This window comes from Myxine glutinosa, chromosome 4 (assembly GCF_964187855.1).
Source record: "Myxine glutinosa chromosome 4, kmMyxGlut1.1, whole genome shotgun sequence".
NCBI lineage: Eukaryota > Metazoa > Chordata > Myxini > Myxiniformes > Myxinidae > Myxine > Myxine glutinosa.
In genome coordinates this window covers 196,932,864-196,944,740 of record NC_136264.1, presented here as the reverse complement: position 1 = coordinate 196,944,740, position 11,877 = coordinate 196,932,864, and the positions used below count along the sequence as shown (strand labels likewise).

At 44.6% G+C, this 11,877-nt stretch overlaps 1 long non-coding RNA gene across 1 annotated transcript; it reads right to left on the bottom strand.

Moving 5' to 3' along the window:
- Positions 1-298: 298 nt before the first annotated feature.
- Positions 299-2,250, bottom strand: LOC137426006 (uncharacterized). The gene is made up of 3 exons (XR_013623004.1): positions 2,164-2,250; positions 633-772; positions 299-398 (listed from the first exon to the last, which is right to left on the bottom strand). It is a non-coding gene; the product is annotated as an uncharacterized LOC137426006 (long non-coding RNA).
- Positions 2,251-11,877: the final 9,627 nt, after the last annotated feature.

Genomic DNA, 11,877 nt, shown 5'->3' with positions numbered 1-11,877 from the left:
CCACTGCAAGAGAAAGGTGCATCGGACAATACTGAGTGGTCGATCGTGGAGAATATGAAGATCAATGAGTTGAACATATTGATCAGGATAAAACAAATGCAGACACTTTTGCCCCGGCTCATCGGACCATAAGTCCTACTTCCTTTTAATCCAAAGCTGCAAATGCCAAAGTCTATTGTGATGAGTTTTGATTGGGGTTGCCACTTGCCATGTCCTACTTGCAATATGTTGATGATTCATCATTCCAGGACACTTACCTCAATGGGAATTCAACCAGGGCGTTGATTTTCTTACCCACGTTGTTAGAACGAATGAGTTGCAGGCTCAGCACCTCAGGGGGCTTACTTAGCCATCTCCGTATCGTCGACTTGGTCACTGCTCTGCAATGTGAACAGAACCTGGTATGCACGACGAGATACAAGCACAATTGTGAAGGGAGTGAACGAGCGAAGAGCAGTGGCAAAGTGATGATAACATTGAAGTTCAGGCTGTAATATATCACGTGATGGAGAAGTGTGGAGGACACTGCATTGGCATCCTCAAAGTTGTTTATGTTTGCTCCAACGCATGGTCTCAATTTACCTGTTCCCATTACATCACCTGATATTGCACCATTTACTGCATTCACTTACCATTCTTCCTCATTTTGGAAAAACGATGACAGACAGTCTGTAAGCTGAATGCTCTTGTTTTTCTTGTGCGAATCTTGCGTTCTTCGATTTTGTGGCCAAGGCAGCGATAAGAACAAGAATGGTTCAAATGTTATCGATGCCTGAAAAAAAAAAAACCCCAATATTGAGGTGCAGGGGAGGTAAAGGGGATGTGGAGTCGTATTTATGAATGGAAGAAAATAAAAAAATTTGAAAAAGAAAATATAATTCATGGAAGAAACAAATGTTGTAAAGATTAAAATTGTTTTAATCTAAATTGATCCTTGGTTAAAGCAGGCTAAAAAAGCAGGGTCAAAGAAAAGCATACAAATATGTCAATAAATGAGAAGACAAGATTTAAAAGGGAAAGTTTAAATAAATTGAAAAACAAAAAAGATGCATTTACGTCTGTGATGCCCGGGGTAGTTACCATGGAATCGATTCCCATATCCTGGGATGCTTTCATAAACCTGGAACTCGGAGCAACTGATGCTCTGATGGAGAAATCACCGTTGTGTTCAGGAGCATCAAGTGTGCAAGGTGAAGCAGAATACCTCATTTGCATAACATCTGAGAGCCCCCCCAAGTACCTGAGAGTCTCACGTGTGCCTCAGAATACTACATGTACCTGGGAGTACTACGCGTACCTGATGGTACCACACGTACCTGAGAGTACCATGCGTACCTGAGAGTACCCCACATGTTTATAAGTACATGACGTGTCTGAGTTTTTCACTACGATGTATTATTGAACTGCTGGATGTGATCGGAAAGAGTTGGAAACTTGATTCATGAGCTCAGGGTCAGGGAAGGACCCGCACGTCAATGTGTATGAGATAGCATTCCTGTGGGGGCGTTATTTCAGGTAAAAATAAAATATGCTAATTGTGGGGGAATAATCACTTCCTCAAGGACGAGTGTTTTACAAGCTAAACTGAATTCAGAGAGAGTGTGAGAAAGAGTGGGAGGGGAGCGGGGGGCGGGGGGGGAGAGAGAGAGTGATATATACAGCAAGACAGAGACAGTGGGAGGGGGAGAGGGGGAGAGGGGGAGAGGGGGAAGAGAGGGTAGAGAGGGTAGAGAGGGTAGAGAGGGGAACAGAGGGGAGAGAGGGGGAGAGGGGGAGGGGGGAGAGAGGGAGGGGGGAGGGGGAGGGAGAGAGAGAGAGAGAGAGAGAGAGAGAGAGATAGAGAGAGAGAGAGACAGATACAGAGAAACAGAGAGAGAAAGAAATAAGAAAGACAGTGAGAAGACAGAGATGGAAAAAGAGACGCACAGCAAGAGAGGGCCGACATATGGTTCGAGAGGGACATACAGACAGCCCGAGAAGGGCAGACAGACAGAGACTTCTTCAATAAAACGAATAAAGCTTAAAATTCAGAGCTTATGGATGGACATGCATTTGTACTTTTTCTGAAAGCAAGTTTAAAAGTATTCCAAAGATCGAGTTTGAAAGGGGAAAACCTTTTGATTCAGAGGACAGTCACACGCATGGGAATGTTGTCTTGCTTACATTGTTGCAGCTTGAACACACAATCTTGAACTGCTGTTGGCCATAAAACGTCTCATAAATGATGGAATTGTTGAAATTCAAGTCGTTCATTGCCCGTGACTCAGCTGCTGAAGCCTGTTCCACAAAGCATACAAACATGTGAGCAACAGCCATTTCACAACATAAAACGGCCAGAAGATGGTGGCATGCCAATTATACCAACATTGAATTGAACAGATTGAGACCGACAACAACAAAGAGAAACATGGAGAATAAAACAATAAATAAGGAAACTAGATGCAGGAGGAAGTCATTCGGCCCATCATTCCTGCGCCACTCCAACATCCGTCAAAATGACAATTTCATTGGGGAATGGGGATGAGAAATGTGTGCAGGCTCAGGGAGATCACAAGGGTATTTTTGGAGGGGTTTGGGGGGGGGGGGGGGTGGGCCGAAAGCAATTTTTTGGTGAAGAAGTTTTTCAAATTCTTCACATTATCTACAATTAAAAAACATTTTTTCACATAATAAAACAACAAAATATTGACATTATCTTCCCACATCGCAAACACACCTCCTCTGTGCTATATCTTGAAGATATGAGACATCATGTGGACTTTAAATAATCTTTTACAAATAGATTAGCAGACAGTGGACAGATACATACAGTAAATGGGATATGAACCTGGGATCTGAGCATCACAAGCCATTGGTTCAGATAGGAACGCTCTTAGGACTTTTCTCAACAAAACAGCGACTGATTGAGAAGACAGTTCTGGAGTGTAGGTGGAGGACGGTGTAGGACAAGGTTAATACCAAAATCACAAAGGGGCAACACACAAGCAGCCACCAATCTTTCTTAAAACAAGGGTGATATGCAGTGAGATGTCTGCAAAGGATATCCAGGACAATATGGGCAGAGCAGGATTCATTCACAACTCCTTCAACAGTGTGTGGACATTAAAATAGCTTTTAATTTCCAGAAATCATTGAATCCTTTAAGTTTTATACAACAAGAAAATCGATTAGTGAATCAGGAAGGAGCTAGAGCGATGCGACTGTGTCGCCAATATACCTCCAGATAGTCCCACAATGGGTAGATGCCCTCGTTCACTGTCCTAAAAATGAACCAGTTTGATTTAAATCCCTTAAGCTGTTTTGAAGTATCACATTTTCACCAACCATGACAGGTTTCACATCGATCGGTGAGGCGGTTTCAGAGAAGGGATATTTTTAAATATCGGCATCCAAACGAATCTGGCTGCCATACCACATGACATATGACATTAAAACTCTGCATATGTATTGGTTGGGGATCACGTCTGTGAAGTTTCGTGTTGATCGGATAAAGTTATTTTTCTATCCAAAATGGCTGCCAAACTACGTGACCTACGACATCATAATTTCCAAACTATATGCAACAACCGCTGTGGTCAAGCTGTTCTTCTCCTCAATCGATAGCCAATAGCGACACAGTCACATCGCTCTAGTTTATATGTTCACTGCGTCCTCTCATTCGATGATATTTGTTTTTTTGCAAAAAAAATTCAAAAAATAAATGACAAATTTTTGCATCGATGGGGTGATCGGTTTCAGATATAATTATTTAATATTTTTCCTCAATCCAATATGGCTGCCACACCATGTGACCAATGTTGTTTTTGTGATCATCTTTTAATCGCCATGCCGAGTCAATGACACAAAGTTTCGAGTCAATCAATTTGTTGGTTTGGGAGAATATGTTATTTTTACGTTTTAGGTCAAATCCAATATGGCTGCCAAACCATGTGATATATAATATAAATTTAATATTTCAATACAACTGGGTCAGAGATCATGTGCATGCTATTTCAGCTTTTTAGGAAAATAAATTTGATTGCAACATTTTTGGTTGTTATACCACTTCACCTATGATGTCATCATTATCATGCTTTTGTTACCCATTGGGAGTACAATGTGCCAAGTTTCAAATGTTTCCATTCAGCGGTTTCCAAGAAATATATATTTTAACTATTTGCATTTAATCCAAGATGACTGCCATACCACGTGACCTATGACGTCACAATTATCATAAAACATTCTGCATGGGTGTCACTCCTACCCTGAAAGTTTTGTCGAAATGGGGCATGTGTTTGCTGAGAAAAACGAGGTTTAGCCTGTATGGACAGACGGACGTACGTACGTACATACGGATGGACGGACGGGCGGACAACCCGAAATATAATGCACAACTCATGCAACAATGACGTGGCAATGATCAAAATACAAGTAAGAAGTGATTATCCAAACAAAAGTTAATTCTTCATAAAATATACAAATTAGAGACTTCACCTTACTCCACGCAGTGTTGAGGAAAAAGGACATGGGCCGAGCCTGCGGCAAATTTGGTCAAGATGATGTAAAATGCCTTAATATTTTGTTCAAGTTTTGCTAAACAGGTTTTTGAAAGAGCCAAGAAGGCGATTTGTGTTCTACAGTGTTCGAGTATGTAATTCAAGATTTGTGTTGGGTAGCAGGGTAGCTGTTTTTCAGGTACCTCAGGGAGTGACGACCCTGCCCCATGTGAGTCCCGGGCTGAATAGCATTCAATTGAAATTAACTTGTTCCTCAATCATAAACTGACATGTGTGGACAGTCAGACAAAGAGTCAGACACAGAGAAAGAGAACCAATTGCTTAACCCTGTTTTTCACTTTGCGGCACGGGGTAATTCAGTTTTTTCAGTTGAGTTTTTCGATTTCCTCGTTTGTGGAGCCAATCATCGGCTGTAATGCTGCAGTCCGACAGAACATGCTGAACGTTTCCTTTTGTCATAATATCCCTGGTGTCATCAAACATGGTCTTACTCTGACTTTTCTCAAATGTGGTTTCACAAAATACTAGCTGGGAAAGCTGACGTAGCCCATTGCTATTCTAATCCTGTTGACAATTTGAAGATATCAAATTTTGATTTTTTCCCCCCCTCCTTTTTGTGGGGGTCTAAACACTTCCCTACACCCATTATTGAATTGGTTTTGGGATCATTTAATATAACCTTGCACGCAGCTACAAAGGACGAGCCATAACAGAGCGATTTAAAAAAAAAAGGAAATCCAACTAAATTTCCCAAAAATGTTTTGGCCTAAATCCGCGGCAATCACTGATGAACTTCTTGAAAGTTTGACATAGATCCGTTTGGAGATCTCTGAGAAAAATGGCGACACACAAACAAATATCTCTCTCATTGTTAAAGATGGATGTAGCATAGAAACACTTAGTTACATTGTCAGAAAGATGGTTGAAGTCGGTGTTGAAACTCCTGGGAGGAATGTGCTTCATTTCCTCATGCAGTTGGTCAAGAATGAACATCATAAATTCTGGGGCATCCTGCTGCTCCTCATCATTGTAGTAGGGGGCCTTCTTGATCACCGCATTCTGTTATTAACAAGGGACAGGATGGAAACAGCTTCTTGTCACCGACAAAAAAAATCATCCACCAAGCTTTGTCATTATCTGTCTACAACTTTTTGAGATATCATACTGTGTATAGTTTTTGGCGAGAGCAATGCGACAAATAGACTCGATGGATTTATGGAAAAGGCCATGCATAAGCTTCTAGGTGCATTTTTGGGGAAAAGGTGGTAAAGTTAAAGTAAAAGAGCTGCAATCTGCATGTATATACAGTCATGTGAAAAAGTAAGTACACCCCATGTAAAGTTTTGACTTTTTCAACATATTTCAACATACAGCTATTTCATCTTCATTTCAACAATATTGAAAGATAAAGGTGATTTAATATAACAAATATCATGAAACATTTACATTTTGTAGTCCATTGTATAATTTAAATAAACATAAATGCAAATTTTGCATGTGGAAAAAGTAAGTACACCCTTGGCTCTAATAGGTGGCATTGCCCCCTTTGGCAGAAACGACCTCAAGTAGGCGTTTCTTATAACTGTCTACCAGTCTCTGACATCGACTGGGAGAAATTTTTGCCCACTCCTCCATGCAGAATTCTTTCAGCTGTGCGATGTTTGAGGGGATTCTTGCATGCACAGCTCGTTTCAAATCCCCCCACAACATCTCGATGGGATTTAGATCCAGGCTTTGACTTGGCCATTCCAGAACCCTCCATTTCTTTCTTTTCAGCCATTCCTTAGTGGATTTACTGGTATGTTTAGGGTCATTGTCATGTTGCAAGGTCCACCTTCAGTTGAGTTTCAACTTCCTGACAGATGGCCTCACATTATCCTCAAGCACCCTCTGGTACAATGAAGAATTCATAGTGGATTCTATGATTGTGAGCTGCCCAGGCCCTGACACAGCAAAGCTGCCCCAAACCATAATATTTCCACCACCATGCTTTACAGTTGCTATCAGGTTCTTGTGGTCAAATGCTGTCTTTGGTTTTCGCCAAACATGTCTTCTGGTACTGTGGCCAAATAGCTCTACCTTTGACTCATCTGTCCAGAGCACATTGTTCCAGAAGTGCTGGTCTTTGCCTTGGTGTTCATTGGCAAACTTTAGTCTTGCCCTGATGTTCTTTCTGGACAGCAAAGGTTTCCTCCTGGCACACCTCCCATGTAGATCAAATTTGTGCAGCCTCTTTCTAATGGTAGACTCGTGCACTTTGACATCAACAGTGGCAAGAGCTACCTGTAGGTCCCATGATGACATTCTGGTATTCTTAGAGACTTCTTTCAGCATCTTGCGGTCTGCTCTCGGGCTGAACTTGTTGGGGCGGCCTGGCCTGAACAAGTTGGCAGTTGTTTGGAATCTTCTCCACTTGTAGATGATCTTCCGGACAGTCGAATGATTGATTTCAAATTCTTTGGAGATCTTTGCAAATCCCTTCCCAGACTCGTAGGCATCTATAACCTTCTTTCTGAAGGCCTCGGAGAGCTCTATTGATCGAGGCATGGTGGCACCGCACACTTCAACAACAAAGAGCAAGCCAAACTAAATGTCTGAGGTTTAAATAAGACAGGTTCCTCCAAGATCCTCTCTAACGATGTTCTAATCATTTGCACCTGAGCTGGTGCACCTGATTCTAATTTTAGGTATTTGAAGTAGTGATAAATGTAGGGGTGTACTTACTTTTTCCACATGCGAAATTTGCATTTATGTTTATTTAAATTATACAATGGACTACAAAATGTAAATGTTTCATGATATTTGTTATATTATATCACCTTTATCTCTCAATATTGTTGAAATGAAGATCAAATAGCTGTATGTTGAAATATGTTGAAAAAGTCAAAACTTTACATGGGGTTAACTTATTTTTTCACGTGACTGTACATGATATATAAATGCTTGTTCAAAGAAATTGTCCAAAAATGGCATTTTGACGGCCATTTTGTTTATGCTAATTAGAAGGTCAAAAACTCAAAATTCGGCTTGGGAACCGGGTTAGTCGAATTCAGCAAACCCTATTTATGTTGAAAAGTGAGGTTCCCAACTTTTACCCAAAAATGCACTGAACATTCACATTTCTCAGAAATCCATCCAGTCGAAAATGCGACTCGTTCTCAATTCCGAAGAATCAATAATCATAGTATCTGGATCCTCACCAAATGTCTTAGGTTTTGGAGTTTGATTTAATTCGCCCCAAAATGTAATTTGATGTATTGTAATTGTAATTAAAATGTAATTTGATAATAATCCCCAAAATGTAATTTGATGTAATGTAAATTACATTTGATGTAATTCGCCCCACCCACTTCCTCACAAACAAAGACTGCTAGTCTTTGTCACACACCCAACCGGTCCACCAAGTTTCGTTTGAATCCGTCCATAACTTTTTGAGATATCTTGCTCACAGACAGACAATGAAATGCACGGTGAAGCCATAACAAAACTTCGAGGCGAAAGTGAATGGAAAAAAATACATGTCGAGCTCACCGTAAAGGGTACTGGATCAACGAAGTTCATCTTTTTCTTTGTGATGTTGTACACTTTGAGGACCTCATCATCACCAGCGAAGCTCTCGTTCCAAAGAGCCATCAGAAGTTGAGTGAAGGACATTGTCAGGTTTCCAAACATGTTGCTGACAATGTCCTTTCCTGTCGTAGATCACACATAAGAGGATGGGGAACAGAAGAGCAGATGAGGAGGTTTGCTAAACTTGCTTCGTCCCGTGTCCGCTGTGCTCGGTTTGCTGTTACGATGAACAATGATCAAAAACTCCACCTCCTCTCTCCATTCAGATACATTTCAAACTCTTGACAAACAAAGACAAGACCCTGCTTGGTGATTAACTTACCGAGAAAGTAGGCCAGCATATCTGGAGTATTGGCCAGACACTGGACCACACAATTCATATAGCACCTCATGGATGGATTAAAGAGGCCAATGAAGCCGGCGGGATGAGATATGGTGTGAACCTCTTTGGAATGCTGAATCTACAATGCAGAGAGAGAAAAGACAGAAAGAATGTTCAACAGAGCAAGTGACATTATCCATTTACTGTCCTTATTCCTATTGTCTGTCATCCCTGCATGTCGTAAGAGGCGACTAAAAGGGTTGGCATCAGAAAGGGTATCCGGCCATTAAAACACTGCCTCAAAAAGAGAACCATGACAATTACAACAAGCATTCTGAGTATTGCGCTGCAATACATGTCCCCTACCGGCAGTCTGTCGTCCAGAAAACTGTTGGGGAAATTACCAAAGTTCAAAGTGCCATCACTTTGTCAAAAATGATCGAAACGTCGTGAAGTTCGAACTTGATCTGTAACTTATCATGAGGAAACGATGTACCAAGTTTGAAATCATTAGCATTCAGAGTTTAGGAAAAAAAAGTCCGGAAAACTGTTCTTTGTGTGACGGACTGACGGACTGACGGACTGACAGACGGAGGGACGGCGTGCAAACCTATAGTCCCCTCCGGTGTACACCGGTAGGGGACTAATAACAGATGGGCAAGGTACAGCGTGAAGTACCCCGTGGGGGACCTCACTCCCTCTCGTCAAAAATCAAGGTGGGGAACCCAATCAAAGCAAGGGTGGAAATCACTACATTTATGACGACAAAACGTCTGATGCCCCACGTGGAGATCGGTTTCTGAGGTTTGGGACATGGAATGTGTGGACAATGACAGGGAGATCAGGAGAAGTGGTGGAAGTATTGGTCAGAATAAGAGTGGACATATGTTGTCTGCAAGAGACGAGATGGAAGGGAAGTGGTGTGAGAATGGTGAAGGGTAGGCAGGGACAGAAATACAAGTTTATGTGGCAAGGGTGCCCAGAAGGCATGCATAGTGTTGGTGTCCTGTTTTCTGAGGAGTTTGTCGACTGTGGTGAGTGTGACTAGAGTGAGTGAAAGGTTGATGATGGTGAGAATGATGATTGGAAAGCTCTTGGTGAACGCCATCTCGGGATATGCTCCGCATGTCGGTCGGAGCGATGAAGAGAGGGACAAGTTCTGGTGTGCGATAGAGAAGCTGATGGAAAACGTGAAAGATGAGGAAGTTGTTGTGGTAGGAGGAGACTTAAAGGGCACGTGGGAAGGAGAAAAGACGGTTTTGAGGGAGTTCATGGGGGCTACGGATATGGTGTGAGGAATGGAGAAGGTGAAAGGATTTTGGAGTTTGCTGATGGAGCTGAGTAGGGGGAAAAGGGGGGTTCTGGGGCACATTAAATTTAACATTGAAGTCAATGGGGAAAATTAAGGAAACTTATTGACTCACACCCCCTCTCTCATAAAATTACACCCCTTTTTCTCTCATTAAATTGCGCCCCTTTTTACCCTCGCCTGAGGAGAGGGTATTGCATTTGAGTCCATTTGTCTGTTTGCCTGCACAGAATAAATATGATTTTCTCTGCAACCGTTGGTCCGATTGACAGGAAATTTTCACTCAAAAAATTGCGACCCTTTTGGTGCAACTCCACCTGTAGAATTTGTTTAATGATAATTATGACGTCATCGGTCACGTGGTTTGGCCGCCATATATGTTTTAACACAAAAGCCAAAAAAACCACTGAAATTACACCCCCTTTTCTTTCAAAAAATTGCGCCCCTTTTCTCCCTCCTAAGCCCCGCCCACTTTTTACGAAGCCCAGCCCACTTTCCTTAAACCTTGCCCATGGCTTGAAATGCCAGGCATGCCAGGCTTGAAAAATTACACCCTTTTTCTCCCTGCATTTAACTTATTAACTCCCCCCCCCATTTTTCATTATACTCATACAGAGACCCAACAAATATTTATGTTTCATTTTTAGGTAATAACTTAATTCTCTTTGAAGAACAATCACGATCTAGAATATTACTATAATTCACCAAATGTCCGTCCGTCTGTTCGAAGGTACCGCAAAAACGGCTCAACCGATCGAAACAATATTTTGTGTGGATAAACTTGGGATCTCCAGGAGTAAAATAGGCTATTGAAGGAGCAGTGCTCCTGCTTGAGACGGACGAAGTGACGGACAAGACACAAATTCGTCCGAGAAGATGTTTAATGTATAATCAACTCGGGAACTCTGAAAACCCGTTCATCGGGTTCGCATACATATAATCCAAGCCAAAAAGCATACGTCAGAACCAAAGCCACGCCTCTCAGGCGAGGCACGCTTTGGTGGTCATGTGACCGACAGGTGCAAGCAATTATAACCTCGGCGCCGCGGTTTGTCCGCCGGTTACGTCTCCGGCTGGGGCAAGGAGATTATGTTGCTGGTCTCGAGCTTTGGGGGACCCATGGGTCGCTACACACGCCCCCCCCAGAATCGACTTGGTCCAGGAAGGTCAACCTGAGGGGGGTCCGGATGACCCGACCGAAACGACCCCTGGCTGGTCGCGGGGGGGGGGGGGTCCGGTGTGGTGGCGGGTGGCCGGGCGGGGGGTGCAGTGGACGGGGGGCGGCTGCGCCGCGGTGGGAGAGCCAGCCGTGGCGGCTGGCCGACGTCCACGTGGGCCGGCTTGAGGCGGTCCACCGAAATCCGGTCCGCCCGGCCGCCGATGCTGACAACGAAGGACTTGTTGTCCCGTCGTAGGACCCGGAAGGGTCCGTCGTATGGTGGCCGGAACGGCCCCCGGTGCACGTCGTGGCGCACAAAGACGTACTCCGCCGTGCTGGGGGTACGTAGGATTGGGGGTTGCCGTGGCGGGACGTGGGCACCGGGGCGAAACGTTGGGCGGCCTCCTGGAAGTCCGTGCGCTCGCGCGCGGCGGACCAGGGGCTGGTGGCGTCGGGCACGAACTCGCCCGGGACGCGGAGGGCCTGGCCGTACACCAGCTCGGCGGTGGACGCCTGGAGGTCCTCCTTTGGAGCTGTGCGGAGGCCTAAAAGGACCCACGGGAGCCGGTCGGCCCAGCCGTCGTCCTGGAGGCCGGCCATGAGTGCGGCCTTCATGGAGCGGTGGAACCGCTCGCACAACCCATTGGCCTGGGGGTGGTAGGCCGTGGTGCGGTGCAGCGTAACGCCCAACGTGCGGGCGACTGCGCCCCACAGTTCGGACGTGAACTGTGGGTCGCAGTCCGACGAGATGTCCGCCGGTGCGCCGAAACGCGCGACCCAGGTGGCGATGAACGCCTGGGCCACGTCGGCAGTGGTGGTGGAGGCGAGGGGCACGGCCTCCGGCCACCTGGTGGTCCTGTCCACCATGGTAAGCAGGTGGGTGAACCCCTGCAATGGGGGAAGGGGACCCACCAGGTCCACGTGGACGTGGTCGAAACGTCGCTCGGGCATGGTGAAAGGAGCCAGCAGAGCCTGGGTGTGACGGTGGACCTTGGCCCGCTGGCAGGGTGTGCAGGCGTTG